The sequence below is a fragment of the Heptranchias perlo genome, chromosome X (assembly GCF_035084215.1).
Source record: "Heptranchias perlo isolate sHepPer1 chromosome X, sHepPer1.hap1, whole genome shotgun sequence".
In the NCBI taxonomy this organism is placed as follows: Eukaryota; Metazoa; Chordata; class Chondrichthyes; order Hexanchiformes; family Hexanchidae; genus Heptranchias; species Heptranchias perlo.
In genome coordinates, this window is record NC_090370.1 from 3028202 (window position 1) to 3047832 (window position 19631).

A 19631-nucleotide genomic window follows, 5' to 3' on the forward strand; every position below is an offset into this window, starting at 1 on the left:
CGCAGTTGATATCTATCTCAGAAGTGGCATTTGTGGTGGATTAAGGATTTGCCTTGTTTCAAATCATAAAAAGGCTCTTTGTGGGATGTTTGGTAGTCAGTCAGCTGGTGATCACTTTAAATTGGTTCCTGCTTCCTGGGGTCAGTTTGCATATGAATTGCACGCGTAATTATATGAATCCATGTCACTGGCTGGTTTGCAGATTGCTATTTCAAAGGGGATGAGTCATCTCCGTCTAGGTGGACTGGTTAATGAGTGTTTGATGCAAAGGTCACCCAGGTGGTAGAACCAAATGATATTATTACCGCAAAAAGGAGACAGAGATAATCGTTTTTGAGATTGCTATTCAGCCGACTAGAGGGAAAGCTGTCACTCCTTGTATGAGAGTTGCTTTGTTCCACAGGTATCAACATTTTATCAGGAAAATCTATCAGACAGATTGTGTGCCTTGAAACCATTTTTCGTTGACAAGTGAATTTAATTGTGAAAGAGAGCTCTTGATATTCCATTGTCTTAGTTCGAACTTCAAGATGTGGAGATGCCGGTGATGGACTGGGGTTGACAATTGTAAACAATTTTACAACACCAAGTTATAGTCCAGCAATTTTATTTTAAATTCACAAGCTTTCGGAGGCTACCTCCTTCCTCAGGTGAACGATGCGGAAATTTCCGCATCGTTCACCTGAGGAAGGAGGTAGCCTCCGAAAGCTTGTGAATTTAAAATAAAATTGCTGGACTATAACTTGGTGTTGTAAAATTGTTTACAATTCGAACTTCAAAGCAGAGAGCGAGCATAACTGTTGCCCTTTATCGAGGCTCCAGAATGAATCAACAAGCAGTTAAACAAGGTGGGTCTAGACGGACCATTCCATGAATATCCAAATTCATGTAGATGCTCTTCCTCACAGGCATTTATTCTAAATTACAAGGATGATTGATGTTTCAAGTTTATTATTTTGAAACGGGTCTGAAGTACGGGTGAGAAATCAAATATTCTTTTACTGTAATCTATCTGCTATGTTTGATTTTGCTTCGGTTTAGTTTTACTCTTAGTCTTTTGGATGAGACGCTAAACCGAGGCCCCGTCTGCCCTCTCAGGTGGATGTAAAAGATCCTATGACACTATTTCAAAGAAGGACAAGGGGGTTCTCCCGGTGACCTGGGGCCAATATTTATCCCTCAACCAACATCACTAAAACAGATGATCTGGTCATTATTACATTGCTGTTTGTGGGATCTTGCTGTGCGCAAATTGGCTGCCACGTTTCCTATATTATAACAGTGACTACACTTCAAAAGTACTTCATTGGTTGTAAACCACTTTGGGATGTCCTGAGGCCGTGAAAGGCGCTATATAAATGCAAGTTCTTTATTTTTCCTTAATAAGACCCGATTCATAGTTCCTAGCCTGAGAATGCCAAGCGGTATTTGTCCACCACTCAGAGAGATTAAGAGAGTTCAAAACTTTACTATTTATAGTCAGCACAGTGAGTTTATCAGCAACATTAGGGGTTCATTGTTCACCCCGGCCATGCAAACTCCCAGATTACTTTGCGCTTAAGGTCATATTTCAGTTCATAGGAAATGTGGGTTTCTATCCTAAGCATGAGAATAGCAACTGAAATCACAAACTAAGCTGAAAGGTCCCCTATTGTTTTTGTGTGTGGTACAATATCTGACTGTTAAAACCTCCATGTGCATTTATTTTGAGGTATTTGACCTGCAGTAGCCCTCATACCATTATACATCTAACTCATCAAGGAGTACGGCTTTCAAGACGGTTTGTGGGAATATTAAGCAGGGGAGATTCAAGTTACACCCACACTGCCTTCCATTACTGTTGTACGGTCATTAGTGCCCACCTCGTCTGATGTGGCGATGTAATTGTGGACAGAAGCTTCTTGTTTTGTGCGGTTTCAATTACTGGCTATAGCGGTTTTCACAGAAAAACAAAAATATCGTGGCATGCAACTCCAAAACACCAAATGCCCAGAATCCCATGTAATAATACTATTTGACTTATTCAGTCACCATAAATTAGTGGACTGGCTTTATCTGACCACATCTGTGGAGAAGCTGCATGTAGCAGGCACTTCATATCCACTATTATATCCCCATAATTGCATGTAAAGCTGGGTTCTGAAGAAACTCAGAGAGACCACAGCTTTGCATGTCCTGTTTCTGAAGTTGCATGTTCTCCATCTTTTTGATTCACACGTATTAGCCAAGAGTTCACCGGATGACAGTATTCGTTCATAATTAGCTCCCTCTGATGGTCACATATACAATTACATATCATCGCCATTCCTTGCACAACGCAGTCTTAAACACGACACCCATCACTGACAACGCAGTACAGATACTCCCTGCTGTGAAGAATTTTACTTGTGCGGTGTGTTTGCTGTTTTTGGTTCAGCAGTTGTTTAGGAATTTGTTTTTTCTATTAAATCAGGAGCTTTACAATAGCAGGACGGGAAGCTAGTGAAAGGACTCAAGGAGACCTTTGAGTGGTCTAGAAACAGCCACCCTTGGAAAACGAATTTCAACATCAAAATATGCTTTCTTTAATTCTCTGTGTTAGCAGCTGATATGTTTGTGAGTAATCGCAGATTTGCATGTCACAGTGAATAGAACATGCCCCCAAAGGTGGGAAGGAAAAGATTGACTTATCCCAAGGCAAGTTGACTGAACATAAACCAACACTGGTGACAAAATCCCAGAAAGACCCTGTACCTCTAGCACTGTGGCCTCCCATCCCAAAGGTCCACTCCATATTTTAATCCCACCCATGATTGATATTCAGCTTTGATTGCCCTTAGCATCTAGATTTTAAGCCGTTCTCCAAATGCAGGATAAGACACTTTAGGTCAGCAGTGCATTGTGGAGTGGGGCAGGACAGGAGGAGGAGGAGGAATATCTGACAGGACCAGTATTTTCTATGTGGAGAACAGTCCCCATCATCTGATCAAGGGGTGGCATCAATGATGGATGCAAAGGAGTCTATAACTCAGATGCTTCAGCCCTCCTCACTGAAGAACAGCAATGGAAGGCAGCAGTTTTTGGTGGAGGGGAAATAAGATTTATTTGTATCTCCTTTACCTGCCCTGCCCAGATATCTGTTATTCTCTATTTTATAAGTCCACATTTATTAACAGTTTATACAGATCAGCTTGGCGACATACCACATTGGATCTCAAATGGGACGCATTAGAATCGGCAGAATGTGGCTAATGCCTGTGATCGTCCCATACAGTGAACTAGCAATCTCAGCTGAGCCATCAGAGGGAGACACAAGGGGTGAGGGTGAATCCGACAATGCCACCATCCCATAGAGCGCCATTGGTAGAGAGTGGGGCACTGAAACAGAAGTGTGGTGCCCAGCATGGGCTTATCTCCAAAATTGGACATACCCTTTGGGGGTAATTTTAACCAAACTCGCCGGACGGGAAACCCATGGGATCGGGTGGAATGCCAATTTTACACCCCGTCTGATATTACTCTCCGTTGGCCCCTAGAGTGAACACACAAACAGCTGAAGAAGAAAAAAAAATCTCATGTTTATAAACAATAACAACATACACTTATACACCTTTAACACAGCAAACATCCCAAAGAGCTTCACAAAAAGGCCAGGGGAGCGGGACGAACACAAAGCAGGAATTAGAAGAGTTTGGGGGGAAGTGGGAGGAGGGTTAACCAACGCTTTGGTTGAAGAGGCTTTTGAAGGTCAGGAGAAGGTAGTAAGATAAGGGGAGGTTAGGGAGAGAAATTCAAATGTAGGGACAAAACAGCTGAAGACTGTACCGCTAATGGTGGAATGGGGGGGGGGGATTTGTGAAGAGAAAACCATTACATAGAATTTAATGTATCATGTTACTAAATACCTACCTCAAGAGGACTTTGAAAAAAATTAATTTCTGCCGTTCTTTTCATGCATTTAACTTTGCAGGATGACTAACTTGCTAGAAACAATTAAAAACATGGACTAACTTTATATAATATTAATACACATTTGCTCTCTCCCCACAATCTCATTGTGCTTGTTAAATCTGAACATCAATTATTTTTGCTCCCTTCTGTCTTATTCAACCTTAATTTCCCCTGTTCAGTTGGACAAATGTCATTCTATTAAAACAGCTCTAATTTAATTCAAGGCAAGTACCAAATCATGTCACTTAGAAAACCTGCTCATACATATTTAACAATTCATTTGTATGCACCATGGGAATGGTTAGATTGTATTTTACTGACACATGACCCATGGGTTCATTTCTGTTTTCTCTGATGCTCGTAGGACCCCGATGACAGGGCCTAGAAATGACTGCTGGTGATATTAGGGGGATAAACACGTTTGTATGACATTCCTCTGTCTGCTATTTTAATATAGGCATTAACTTGTTTAAATGGACTATAATCTCCACCAAAACAGTACAGAGAGGAATATCATATGAATGGGTTAAGTGTCCATCCCTTAATATCGTTAGCAGTCATTTCTCAGCCGTGATGGCAGGTTAACTGCAGATTAGTTCTGGATAAATACCCAGTGAGACAGCCAGTGTTTCAGGAGAGGAGGGGAAGAGAATTGAAAGTAAATATGTTTATTCTCCACGCCTGTACTGCAAGAGGGAAGCAGTGTGATACACGGTTAATCCCACCCACAAGGCAGAGCCAATAAGTCAAGAGTGTCAAAGTCCAAGTGGAGTCGCCAGTGAGTTCTGAAAGTCTTTGCCATTTGTGCAATGCACTGGATGTTCCTCTGCTCCTCCACCTGTAGTCTCCATATCTCCTTGTTTTCAATGAGGTCCCAGGCATCCTTTCATCCATATTGAGGGCCGCTGTAACGGGCTTGCATCTGCAGTTGTCAAGAATTAGCGGCTTTTCACGCTTGCAAAACAGACCTTCCCATCACCGTTGAGGTAGATCCTGTACAGTGGAAATACACTCTCTTGCATCATTTTACCAGTCACACAGCCACCATCTTGCATTTACATGTGTCAAAACCAAGGTTTGTCCAATAAGTGAATACTGTTCCCATATCTGCTGAGGCTCCAACCTCTCTCACACACTCCTGGATGGGATACAAAAAAAGGCTTGTCATCTGATTGGCAATCCCTCTTTCACCTCCAGTCTCCAACCTCTCTCCATCACTACTACCTTTCTTCTCTCTCTTTACTTTATCGATAATACAAAGAACTATTTCGAAGAAGAGTAGGGGAGTTCTCCCCGGTGTCCTGGCCAATATTTATCTCTTAACCAACATCACTAAAAAACAGATTATCTCATCATTATCACACTGCTGTTTGTGGGATCTTGCTGTGTGCAAATTGGCTGCCGTGTTTCCTACATTACAACAGTGACTACACTTCAAAAGTACTTCATTGGCTGTAAAACACTTTGGGACATTCTGAGGTCGTGAAAGGCGATGTATAAAATGCAAGTCTTCCTTTTTTTCTTTATGATGGTAATCACTCCTCTAACCTTTCCTGTCTTGTTTCTCCTAAGCTCCAACTACCATTCTACATATGATTCCTCCTCCCACATCCTCACAGTTGAAGTCAAGACCCATCACACCATCCCCTACTCTAAATCGGTCCTTCCCAGGACCTCAATACTGTGGAACTCCTCACCTCCTTCAGTCTTGCCTTCCTCCGACAATCTATAGGCTTGTAAAACCTAAGCTTGAGGTCAGCTAAACATTACTTCATTGACCTCATCTTCTCTCCGACTCTTTTCAACCTTGGTGATGTCCTGGTGATGGTATCTTAGCCTTTTGCCTAGGTTTCTCAGTTTAAAAATGTGGTCAATAACTTTGCATTTGACTGCATCACTAAGTGTTGAACAAAGTAAGGAGAGCACAATTTGTTCAAGTGAGTGAGCAGCAATTTGACTTTACGGACTATCACGTCAACATAAATAAATCTTACCATACATTAGCTGGAAAAATCCATCTTTAAGGCAGCTAATATACGGGGGAAAAAACAACAAAAATTGATTTATTGTGAACAAAATCAGCAGTAAATTCGCTACCTCGCTGCTCAGAGCACAACTCAAACCCCTGCAGTGTTCATACATCATAAACCTGCAGAGAAATGAAATAAAATGTCAAAAAATGGAAACACCGGACAGGTAGTGCGTTAGACCTTCAGGTCAAATAGCACGATGAGCTGTAATTGCCTTTTCCTCTGTCGGACATAAAGACCTTCAATGTGAATCTAAACAGTGGGGAGATATGGGGTGAAAGGTCCTTAAGTTATATGTTACATAGCACAGGCCCATACGCTCTCCCTCCCCACACATAGAATCATAGAAAATTTACGGCACAGAAGGGGGCCATTCGGCCCATCATGTCCGCGCCGGCTGTGAAACGAGCCACTCAGCCTAATCCCACTTTCCCACATTTGGTCCGTAGCCCTGGAGGTCACGGCTCTTCAGGTGCACGTCCAGGTATTTTTTAAATGAATTGAAGGTTTCTGCCTCTCCCACCCTCTCAGGCAATGAGTTCCAGACCCCCACCACCCTCTGGGTGAAAAAACTTTTCCTCATTTCCGCTCTAATCCTTCTACCAATCACTTTAAATCTATGCCCCCTGGTTATTGACCCTTCCGTAAAGGAAATAGGTCCTTCCCATCCACTCTATCTAGGCCCCTAATATACCTCAATCAATTCACCCCTCAACCTCCTCTGTTCCAAGGGAAACAACCCAGCCTATCCAATCTATCATCATAGCTAAAATTCTCCAGTCCTGGCAATATCCTCGTAAATCTCCTCTGCACCCTCTCTAGCGCAATTACATCCTTCCTGTAATGTGGTGACCAGAACTGTGCGCAGTACTCAAGCTGTGGCCAAACTAGTGTTTTAAACAGTTCCAGCATAACATCCCTGCTTTTATATTCTGTGTCTCGGCTAATAAAGGAAAGTATTCCATATGCCTTCTTAACCACCTTATCTACCTGTCCTGCTACCTTCAGGGATCTGTGGACATGCACTCCAAGGTTCCTCACTTCCTCTACACCTCTCAGTATCCTCCCATTTATTGTGTATTCCCTTGCCTTGTTTGCTCTCCCCAAATGCATTACCTCACACTTCTCCGGATTGAACTCCATTTGCCACTTTTCTGCCCATCTGACCAGTCCATTGATATCTTCCTGCAGTCTACAGCTTTCCTCCTCACTATCAACCACGCGGCCTGTCTTTGTGTCATCTGCAAATTTCTTAATCTTGCTCCCTACATTCGTGCCAGACAAGTGCCAGGCAATGACCATCTCCAACAAGATAGAGTCTAACCACCTCCTCTTGACATTCAACAGCATTACCATCGCCGAATCCCCCACCATCAACATCCTGGGGGTCACCATTGACCAGAAACTTAACTGGACCAGCCATATAAATACTGTGGCTACAAGAGCAGGTCAGAGGCTGGGTATTCTATGGCGAGTGACTCACCTCCTGACTCCCCAAAGCCTTTCCACCATCTACAAGGCACAAGTCAGGAGTGTGATGGAATACTCTCCACTTGCCTGGATGAGTGCAGCTCCAACAACACTCAAGAAGCTCGACACCATCCAGGACAAAGCAGCCCGCTTGATTGGCACACCATCCACCACCCTAAACATTCACTCCCTTCACCACCGGCGCACTGTGGCTGCAGTGTGTACCATCCACAGGATGTACTGCAGCAACTCGCCAAGGCTTCTTCGACAGCACCTCCCAAACCCTCGACCTCTACCACCTAGAAGTCAAGAGCAGCAGGCACATGGGAACAACACCACCTGCACGTTCCCCTCCAAGTCACACACCAACCCGACTTGGAAATATATTGCCATTCCTTCATCGTCGCTGGGTCAAAATCCTGGAACTCCCTTCCTAACAGCATTGTGGGAGAACCTTCACCACACGGACTGCAGCGGTTCAAGAAGGCGGCTCACCACCACCTTCTCAAGGGCAATTAGGGATGGGCAATAGATGCTGGCCTCGCCAGCGACACCCACATCACATGAACAAATAAAAAAAAAGTTCAAATCGTTAATGTATACCACAAAAAGCAAAGGACCTAGTTCCGAGCCCTGCGGCACCCCACTGGAAACAGCCTTCCAGTCGCAAAAACACTCGTCGACCATTACCCTTTGCTTCCTGCCACTGAGCCAATTTTGGATCCAATTTGCCACATTCCCTTGGATCCCATGGGCCTTTACTTTTTTGACCAATCTGCCATGTGGGACCTTGTCAAAGGCCTTGCTAAAATCCATGTATACTACATCAATTACGCTACCCTCATCGATCCTCCTTGTCACCTCCTTGAAAAATTCAATCAAGTTAGTTAGACACGACCTCCCCTTAACAAATCCGTGCTGACTGTCTTTGATCAGTCCATGCCTTTCTATGTGACAGTTTATCCTGTCCCTCAGAATTGATTCCAACAATTTGCCCACCACCGAGGTTAGACTGACTGGCCTGTAATTACTCAGTCTATCCTTCGCTCCCTTTTTAAACAACGGTACAACGTTAGCAGTCCTCCAATCCTACGCCTGTATCCAGTGAAGTTTGGAAAATGATTGTTAAAGCCTCCGCTATTTCCTCCCTGGCTTCTTTTAACAGCCTGGGATACATTTCATCCGGCCCTGGTGATTTATCCACTTTCAAAGATGCTAATCCCCTTAATACTTCCTCTCTCACTATGTTTATCCCATCCAATATTTCACACTCCTCCACCTTAACTTCAATCCCTGCATCATCCCTCTCCTTGTGAAGACAGATACAAATACAGATACAGATACAAAATATTCATTAAGAACCATACCCACATCTTCTGGTCTCTAATAGGCCCTACTCTTTCCTTAGTTATCCTCTTGCTCTTAATGTATTTATAAAACATCTTTGGGTTTTCTTTGATTTTACCTGCTAATATTTTTTCATGCCCTCTCTTTGCTTTCCTAATTTCCTTTTTAACTTCACCCCTGCACTTTGTATACTGCTCTAAGCTTTCCGTAGTTTGGAGTTCCCGGTGTCTATCATAGGCTTTCTTTTTCTGCCTTATCTTACCCTGAATGCTTCAGGGGGCTCTAGATTTGGCAGCCCCTCCCTTTTTCTTTGTGGGAACATGTTTACCCTGAACCCCTTGAATCACCCCTTTGAATGTCTCCCACTGCTCTGACACTGATTTACCTTCAAGTGGTTGTTTCCAGTTTACTTCTGCTAAATCACTTCTCAGTTTAGTAAAATTGGCCTCTCCTAAATTGAAAACTTTAATCCTGCTCTGTCTTTGTCCTTTTCCATAATTATGCTAAAACTAACTGTATTATGATCACTACCACCAAAATGCCCTCCCACTGCTACTTCTTCCTCCTGTCCCTCTTCATTTCCTAAAACTAAATCCAGAACTGCCCCCCCTCTCTTTGGGCTTGCTATATACTGGCTAAAAAAATTCTCCTGTACGCAATTTAAGAATTCTGCACCCTCTATACCATTCACTCTATACCATATACTGTTTGTATCCCAGTTAATATTAGGGTAGTTGAAATCCCCTACTATTACTGCCCTATTGTTTTTGCACTTCTCAGAAATTTGCCTAAATATTTGCTCCTCTATCTCTCTCTGACTGTTTGAGGGTCTATAGTACACTCCCAGTAGTGTGACTGCCCCTTTTTTGTTCTTTAGCTCAACCCATAAGGCCTCATATGGGGTCTCAGTTGTCTTGTGGTATTTTCAAAGGCTGCAAAAGGATACAGAAACTTGAGTGTTTGATGGGATATCAAGAACAACCTGAAGGATAACAAAACAGCTTCAAAATTGAATGCACCACTTGAGCAGGATAGTCAAAGTCTCAGAATTTTTCCCACATACATCGATCTTATTCAAATATTTTTTTCCACCTGTCCTACATAGGGTTGCCAACCCTCCAGGATTGTCCTGGAGTCTCCAGGAATTGAAGATTGATATCCAGGGCATTGCTGCCAGCAACCCGGGAGAAATATCATCGGGACATTAAAAACGTTGTGTGTTTTTAAAAATTTTCTTTGAACACTTTCACTTATTAGTTATCAGAGGAATTGGAGATGGGAAAATGGGCTGTTTGACTGGTTGAGAATTATTCACTCGGGTAATGAAGTGTCTTCGCTTCTCACTTGGGTTGGGAAGGCGATACACCGCGAGAATGGACAATGTTGTGGACCAATGGTGGAGGTGAGGCAGTGGGAGATGGGAGGTCACGTGATGAAATCTCCAGATATATTGGGCTCAATTATTGCCCCATTTTTGGCGGGAATGGGGTGGGCAACCCTAGTCCTACAAGCCTCTCAAGTTTACTTTGAACCCAAAGCTGTATACATACAAATGACATTCTACACTCAAGGCTGTATACATACAAAGTACACTCTATACCCAGGGTTGTATACATACAAAGTACACTCTATACCCAGCGCTGTATACATACAAAGTACACTCTATACTCAGCGCTGTATACATACAAAGTACACTCTATACCCAGCGCTGTATACATACAAAGCACACTGTCTACTGTTGAATGAACACAGTAAATTCTATGTAGACAGTGGGTCTTAGTGATGATATGCACCTGTAATCTGATTCTTTAAGGAGGTACGTATAAAACAACGACAGTTTTATATCGAGAATCAATAATCAAGGACCAATTCACAGAAAAGTGCAAAGAATTGTGGAATTTCATCACCAAAACATTGGTAAAAATCTCGGAAACCCATGTAATGATAAAAGAATGTGACCTATTCAGTCACCATAATCCAATGGGCCTAATTATCAATGCATGTCTTGGCAGCATGAATTCCCAAAACACCAGTAAAAATCACAGAATGAAAATGGAATTTGCCTTATTCAGGCATCATAAATCAGGGCTCTGGAGATTTGTAAAAGTCTGTTCCCAGTGATTAACTTGTTTGGTTGGATGTTTTATTTGCTGTGTGGCATTGAGACAGTACAGCGGAAGAAAATGTAACAAGGACAAGCACAAAACAACTTTAACCCAGAGTTATCAAGGAGAAAAGGTCTCTCTGGTGTAATTATGAAACACTGCACGTGTGAAACAAAAAACTTGGCACGAGATTTGTTAACTCATCTATCCCTCAGTCTTTGATCAGGGGATAGAATGGTGATCAGAAAGAAGCCTGAGCTCGGGCTGTTCATTACACTTCACAGTCCTCAGTTATAATATGGCTCATGTTGTACACAGTCCTGAAAGTTTCCTCAGTAACTCACTGCAATATAAAAAGGATCTGCCATCTTACAAGGTAGATACAGGTGATGGAGGCCATTCGGCCCATCTTAGCTCAAGCATCCAGTCCCTACCATCACAGCATCCAACTGTTTTTCTTAAATGGTTCCAGGCTTTTCAGCCCCACTTCCCTACTGGAACTAGCGTTCCATGCATTGATTACTCTCTGTGTGAGGTACTTCCTGACTTTCAGTCCTACATTTGCCTTTCCCCAGTTTGACCCTGTGCCCCCTCATCCTAGCGGGTATGTTTAGTTTGAACAGTGTTCTGGGTTTCCTTTTTCTATACCATTTACTGTAAGGTTACCCCCTTTTCAAATCTGAAAAACTCAAGTTTATAGTTTTTCCTTATAACTCACTTCTCTGACACTCTCGTGACTCTTCCCTGAACTGCATCCAGGGCTTGAAATGTCTCCCCTGTGTCTCTGTGACCGGAACTGAACGGAGTACTCAAGTGCAGTCTGCTCAGAGCACAACAGTTTGAGCCTCCAACTTGTACTGCACTGTTTTGGCTATATGATTCAGAATTCTATTATCTTGTAGCAAAACCTAGTATCATTGCACTTCAAATCACACAGTACTTTAGTTCAAATTAGTTTGGTCATGGACAAATCCATCATTCTAGGACAAGTGATTTATTGCGATAAGACGTTCTATGAACCCCTACACTTGTATGATTTTGATGCCCGAGTACAACAACAACTTGCATTTATATAGCGTCTTTAACGTAGCAAAACATCCCAAGGCGCTTCACAGGAGCGTTATCAGACAGAAATTTACACCGAGCCACATAAGGAAATATTAGGACAGGTGACCAAAAGCTTGGTCAAGGAGGTAGGTTTTAAGGAGCGTCTCAGATGAAAGAGAGGTAGAGAGGCAGAGAGGTTTAGGGAGGGAATTCCAGAGCTTAGAGCCTAGAAGGCTGAAGGCATGGCTGCCAATGGTGGGGCGAAGGAAATCAGGGATGCGCAAGTGGCCAGAATTGGAGGAACGCAGAGATCTTGGAGGGTTATAGGGCTGGAGGAGGTTACAGAGATAGGGAGGGGCAAGGCCATGGAGGGACTTGAACACGAGGATGAGAATTTTAAATTCCAGGCATTGTTGGACTGGGAGCCAATGTAGTTCAGCGAGCACAATTTTCCATAAAATGTCCTAAAATCAGCAAAGGTATCAGTTTCCGAGTAACAACAAATCAGTGCACTTACCAGCGGAACCATCAGGGGAGCAGTTCCCGTTTATTCAGCAGGGTAAGGCTCACTCACTGTGCAACTATAATGAGTTCCTGTTTATTCAGTACAAAAGTGCCATCCTTCAGATGAAATGGTACTGTCTGTTGCAGTGGTTCAGGTGGATGTTAAAGATCCCATGGAACTATTTAAAGGGCAGGGAGTTCTCCTAGTGCCCTGGCCAATATTCCTCCTTCAACCAACGCCAGTTAACAACAGATTAATTGGTTCAATCATTTCATTTTCTGTTTGTGGGCCCTTGCAGTGTGCAATTAGGTAAAGGTATCAAGGGATGTGGATCAAAGACGGGTAACTGGAGTTGAGGTACAGATTAGCTATGATCTAATTGAATAGTGGAACAGACTCGAGGGGCCGAATGGCCTACTCCTGTTTCTATGTAATTAAATGTCGGCCGTGGTTCAGTTGGCAGCACTCTCGCCTTTGAGTTAGAAGGTTGTGGATTTAAGTCCCACTCCAGAGACTTGAGCACATAATCTAGACCGACACTCCCAGTGCAGTACTGAGGGAGTGCTGCATTGTTGGAGGTGCCGTCTTTCAGATGAGACGTTAAACCGAGGCCCCGTCTGCCCTCTCAGGTGGACGTAGACGATCCCATGGCACTATTCAAAGAAGTGCAGGGGAGTTCTCCCCGGTGTCGTGGGCCAATATTTATCCCTCAACCAACACCTAAAACAGATTATTTGGTCATTATCACATTGCTGTTTGTGGGAGCTTGCTGTGCACAAATTGGCTGCCCCACTTCCTACATTACAACAGTGACTACACTTCAGAAGTACTTCATTGGCTGTGAAGCGCTTTGGGACGTCCTGAGGTCATGAAAGACGCTATATAAATGCAAGTTCTTTCTTTCTTTCTTTCGCTGCCATGTAAATCTACATACCATCCATCACAAAAGAGGAATTCATTGTATGCAAAGTGCTTTGGGATGTCCTGAGACCTGCGATAAGGTGCTAAATACAAGCTCTTTCTTGCTGACAGCAGGGTTATTATGCGTTTAAACAAAACAAACAAGTTTATTTTGGAATTTTTTTTAAAAAACAATCAGCTCAAGGTTCCTGCTGTGAAGCATCTTCAAAATGAATTGAATGCTGCTCCGTTAATACTTAAATATAATTGTTAATGAAAGCAACATTTAAAAATAAACCTCACAACAGCTGGAGCTTAATGTGGTCCCTTGAGCATTTCACTAAACACAGACAAGATGTTCTCCTGGTAGTAATTCTGTTTCAGTGCTGGGTATTAGGAGATGAGCTTCCTGCTACTGGGAAATTGTTATCCCGCAACCAATATCACTAAAACAGATGATCTGGTCATTATCTCATTGCTGTTGGTGGGAGCTTGCTGTGCGCAAATTGGCTGCTGCGTTTCCTACGATACAACAGTGACTACATTTCAAAAATACTTCACTGGCTGTGAAGTACTTTGAAAGGTCGTGAAAGGCGCTACATTAAGCAATCCTTCCTCCCTCCCTCCCGTCCTTCCTTATTTCCATTCACTTGGTGTCATACAGAACCAGAAGGTACCAGGTTCAATCTCCAGTCCACGCTGTTAGTTGACCTCATAGAGGGAGTGGGGTTCGGGTGCTACAATTGGCCTCAGCACCCCTGTGCTAGAAAGAGGAAGAAAATCAGCAGGAGTTTCTGCTATCCAGTGATTCCTGGTGGAGAGTGGGAATGTGGACACAGAGTGAAGACAGGATCTGGTTTGGCTGCAACGCCCTCCATGGTTGACAGTCCAGGGATCACAAATGACGAGTGGCCATGTGGGTGAAGTACCAGAAGGCTGCCACAGCCTGTGAGACCTTACCCCAGCAAGAGTCAGCACCTTTAGGACAACAGTGGCAGGATGAGGGCGAGGGCACAGGCCTGAGCGAGGGCGAGGAGAAGGGCACGGGCGTGGGTGAGGGCAAGGGGAGGGCAGTGCGAGTGGCAGGGGGTTGGGTAAAGGAAAGAGGAGAAAATTGAAAAAAGGAATAAAAATATGTATCCTTCCAACAAAAGAGCAGACTCTCAGGATACATAGACAGTGTCCAGAATTCTGCCCACAGTATGTGCTACTGTAGGGTTCAGGAATAGCGATTAACACAGGTTGGTCAGAAACACTTCTGTTTCTTTGTACTGTCTGTTTACAGAATCCAGCTATTCTGTGGTTCTCAGCAACAATGTCAGAGCCCGGGAGTGAGATAATGAACTGGAATGAAAATTTGAAGAAGAAAAACAAAGTAAGTAACAGCACTGTGTTATCGTCACCAATCGGTTCCTCTGTTTCTGCCCAACAGCTCCCAGAGTCCTTGTAAAAGGAAGCCTATTAGTCACGAGAGTGACACTCAGCTTGTGACTTATGTCTTATAGAACTATGTGAAGTAATAACTGTAACACATGATTATTAGTGAAACAGGCTGATAGTAACAACAACAACTTGCATTTATATAGCGCCTTTAATGTAGTAAAATGTCCCAAGGCGCTTCACAGGAGCAATTATCAAACAAAATTTGACACCAAGACACATAAGGAGATATTAGGACAGTTGATCAAAAGCTTGGTCAAAGAGGTAGGTTTTAAGGAGGGTCTTAAAGGAGGAGAGAGAGGTGGAGAGGTTTAGGGAGGGAATTCCAGAGCTTAGGGCCTGGGCAGCTGAAAGTGTAGGTGTATATATTGATACATGAGTCACATAGTATAAAAATATTGACTGCAGTGGAGGATTGAACTCTTAAGTCAAGGGTATATTATAATGCTGCAAACTGGATTCTGAGGAAGTTTGTTGTTCTACAACCTGAGGAGCAATAATTTATCTCACACTCTGACATCCACGCTCAATATTTGCTTGATTTATTTCTTGTTTGATCATAAATATTTACCTTAGACTGAGATTCAATTTAAAAGTGCCTTGGAAAATCAGCACTACCGGGGGAAAAGGTGTGAAAAAGGAAACAGACTGTGCTGCATTCATCCCAGGCTGTTGAGCTGTGTTACTGGCTCAGTGGGCCAGTATACCCTGTGGTGTGGGGTAACTAAGCCACACAAAAAAGGTCTCAGGTTCAATCCCGTGCTATGTTAATGTCATCTGGGGCAGCAGTAGAAAAAAGAACTTGCATTTATGCAGTGCCTTTCACAACCTCAGGACATCCCAAAGCGCTTTACAGCCAATGAAGTACAGTGTAGTCACTGTTGTAATGTAGGAAATGTGGCACCCAATTTGCGCACAGCAAGATCCCACAAATAACAATGAGATAAATGACCAGATAATCTGTTTTTAGTGATGTTGGTTGAGGAATAAGTATTGGCCCCAGGACACTGGGGAGAACTCCCCTGCTCTTCTTCGAATAGTGCTAGGGGATCTTTTGCATCCACCTGAGGGGGCAGACGGGGCCTCGGTTTAATGTCTCATCTGAAAGATGGCACCTCCGACAGTGCAGCGCTCCCTCAGTACTGACCCTCCGATGGTGTAGCGCTCCCTCAGTACTGACCCTCCAGCAGTGTAGCGCTCCCTCAATACTGCCCTGCCAACAGTGCAGCGCTCCCTCAGTACCGACCCTCCGACAGTGCAGCGCTCCCTCAGTACCGACCCTCCGACAGTGCAGCGCTCCCTCAGGACCGACCCTCCGACAGTGCAGCGCTCCCTCAGTACCGACCCTCCGACAGTGCAGCGCTCCCTCAGTACCGACCCTCCGACAGTGCAGCGCTCCCTCAGTACCGACCCTCCGACAGTGCAGCGCTCCCTCAGTACCGACCCTCCGACAGTGCAGCGCTCCCTCAGTACCGACCCTCCGACAGTGCAGCGCTCCCTCAGTACCGACCCTCCGACAGTGCAGCGCACTCTCAGTACCGACCCTCCGACAGTGCAGCGCTCCCTCAGTACCGACCCTCCGACAGTGCAGCGCACTCTCAGTACTGCCCCGCTGACAGTGTAGCGCTCCCTCAGTACTGCCCCGCCGACAGTGCAGCGCACTCTCAGTACTGCCCCGCTGACAGTGCAGCGCTCCCTCAGTACTGACCCTCCAGCGGTGTAGCGCTCCCTCAGTACTGACCCTCCAATGGTGTAGCGCTCCCTCAATACTGCCCCGCCGACAGTGCAGCGCATTCTCAGTACTGCCCCGCTGACAGTGTAGCGCTCCCTCAGTACTGCCCCGCCAACAGTGCAGTGCTCCCTCAGTACTGACCCTCCAGCGGTGTAGCGCTCCCTTAGTACTGACCCTCCAACGGTGTAGTGCTCCCTCAGTACTGCCCCGCCGACAGTGCAGCGCACTCTCAGTACTGCCCCGCTGACAGTGTAGCGCTCCCTCAGTACTGCCCCGCCAACAGTGCAGTGCTCCCTCAGTACTGCCCCGCTGACAGTGTAGCGCTCCCTCAGTACTGCCCTGCCAACAGTGCAGCGCACTCTCAGTACTGCCCCGCTGACAGTGTAGCGCTCCCTCAGTACTGCCCCGCCAACAGTGCAGTGCTCCCTCAGTACTGACCCTCCAACGGTGTAGCGCTCCCTCAGTACTGCCCCGCTGACAGTGCAGCGCACTCTCAGTACTGCCCCGCCGACAGTGCAGTGCTCCCTCAGTACTGCCCCGCTGACAGTGCAGCGCACTCTCAGTACTGCCCCGCTGACAGTGTAGCGCTCCCTCAGTACTGCCCCGCCGACAGTGCAGTGCTCCCTCAGTACTGCCCCGCTGACAGTGCAGCGCACTCTCAGTACTGCCCTGCTGACAGTGTAGCGCTCCCTCAGTACTGCCCCGCCGACAGTGCAGTGCTCCCTCAGTACTGCCCCGCTGACAGTGCAGCGCACTCTCAGTACTGCCCCGCCGACAGTGCAGCACACTCTCAGTAGTACACTGGGAGTGTTGGCCTGGATTTTTGTGCTCAAGTCTCTGGAGTGGGGCTCGAACCCACGACCTTCTGACTCAGAGATTGAGAGTGCTACCCACTGAGCCATGGCTGACACACAGTCTTATTGTTGAAGGACATCGGCAAGAAATAGAAAGACCTGTACGTTTTATTTCAATGACTGCCGGGAGACATGTACCATTCGAGAGACAACATGGCATTTACCAGAAGCAGCAAGTGTGAGGTGACAGAGCCCAGAGTGAAGAACTGTTCATTGATTGTAAAAGGAGCTCGTGAAACCTTCTGAATGAAGGTCTCCCAGGAATTCAGTAATATCCTCTGCTCTTGCGGTTGTGTCAGATAATTACTATCCTACAGTCTGGGGAGAAAGGCAGTAGTGATCCTATAATTAATAACTAATGCAATTACACGCAGTGTTCTCAAGGTCTTGAATCATTCCTTTTGCATCATGTCCAGAGTGGATTGGACTTTTTTTCATTTTAAACACAATCGTCCAAGAGATTAGAGCCCCTCAAAAGTACCGTGGCTGCTCAAACTAATTTGAAACTAAGTTGATTTAGATCAAAGAAGGAGAATTTTATTTCATCTGATTTAATGACAGCTTCTGCACCCAGTGCAGTGAGACAGCACATGAGTCAAATGGAAGCTAATTGAAGTCTTCACTTAACACTCCCCTTTATTTCCGGTTAAAATCACCACTAAATAAATAACAACAACTTGCATTTATACAGCGCCTTTAACGTAGTAAAACTTACCAAGGCACTTCACAGGAGTGAAATCAGACAAAAATTGACACCAAGCCACATAAGGAGATATTAGGACATGTGACCAAAAGCTTGGTCAAAGAGGTAGGTTTTAAGGAGCGTCTTAAAGGAGGAGAGAGGGGCAGAGAGGTTTAGGGTGGGAATTCCAGAGCTTAGGGCCTAGACAGCTGAAGGCACGGCCGCCAATGGTGGGGTGAAGGAAATCAGGGAAAAGATGGTATTAAGTGAACTAAACACTTAAAATGGGGTCTTCCTTTGTATCATTGAAGCATGCTCCAGATTGGTCAAAGAGGTAGGATTTAAGGAGCGTCTTAAAAGGAGGTAGAGACAGGAACTTGTGAGCTGATTAAATGCCATTTTGGAGTTTTTTTTACCTTTTTTCTTCCCTGCTCCCCTGAAGGTGCTGACTCGTGCTGGGCTCCACTTCCATCGGCCTAGGCCATCCTTCAGCACCCCACCCATTCTTCATGTGTGAGCCCAGAGTGCCTGCAGGCTTTTTGACCATGGGGAGCATCACAGCAACGCCCGATCCCATCCTCACACAGGCAGGTGTTACTGCACGGTGATCGGGCGGTAAGATTTCCCCCTCCCTAACTCGGGGTGTTGCGCCCAGTTGTAGGATCCGTGCCAATGCCCTGGATGAGATTGGCTGACTCAGCACAGGCTAGGGAATCGAATCCAGGTACCTCTGGTCAGTATGGCTCAGTGCTACACAAGTTTTTCTTTCTTACTGAGGTAAGTGTCATGGCAGAGATTGATGGGCAGCAAGTTCCTGCAATTGAATCATGTGATTTTAATTAAAGCGATATCAGCTTTATTTCACCCTGTATTTATATATTCAGTATAGCTTGCACTCTGTCGGTCCATAACAAACAACAACTTGCACTTATATAGTGCCTTTAATGGAGCTCATCGCCCCTCCCTATCTCTGTAACCTCCTCCAGTCCTACAATCCTCCGAGATCTCTGCGCTCCTCCAATTCTGGCCCTTTGTCCATCCCCCGATTTCCATAACTCCACCATTGGCGGCCATGCCTTCGGCTGCTTAGGCCTTAAACTCTGGAATTCCCTCCCTAAACCTCTCCGCCTCTCTCCGTCCTTTAAGATGCTCCTTAAAACCTACCCCTTTGACCAAGCTTTTGGTCACCTGTCCTAATATCTCCTTACGTGGCTCGGTGTCAAATTTTGTTTGATAATTGCTCCTGTGAAGCACCTTGGAACGTTTACTACGTTAAAGGCACTATATAAATGGAAGTTGTTATTGCTCGAGTATTGATCAATAGGTGAGCAACCTGTCCTGATATATTCTTCCCCAAGCTCAGCTAGGTTATGATTTAGAACAGTTGTCTCCACACAGTCATCTGTCACTTTAATAAGCACATCATTTTAAAAAAAACATGAAATACACATTTAAGCCTCGACACCTGCTGCTCTTGCAATGCTCAGAAATTAATCAGCTCCGGATATTTTTAATGGTGTTTCTTACGTAGGTGTCAATCATTTTATTGGCCGTCTTTCTGCACTTTCACAGACGCTGTAAATCTTTCA

The 19631-nt window shown here is 44.9% G+C and overlaps 1 long non-coding RNA gene across 1 annotated transcript in view; it reads left to right on the plus strand.

The window, feature by feature from the left end:
• LOC137307157 (uncharacterized) overlaps positions 1–19631 on the plus strand; it is a 70647-nt gene that overhangs the window by 13811 nt on the left and 37205 nt on the right. Inside the window, exon 3 of the long non-coding RNA XR_010959057.1 lies at positions 14620–14709. This is a non-coding gene — a long non-coding RNA (uncharacterized lncRNA). The remainder of the gene's footprint in view (positions 1–14619; positions 14710–19631) is intronic.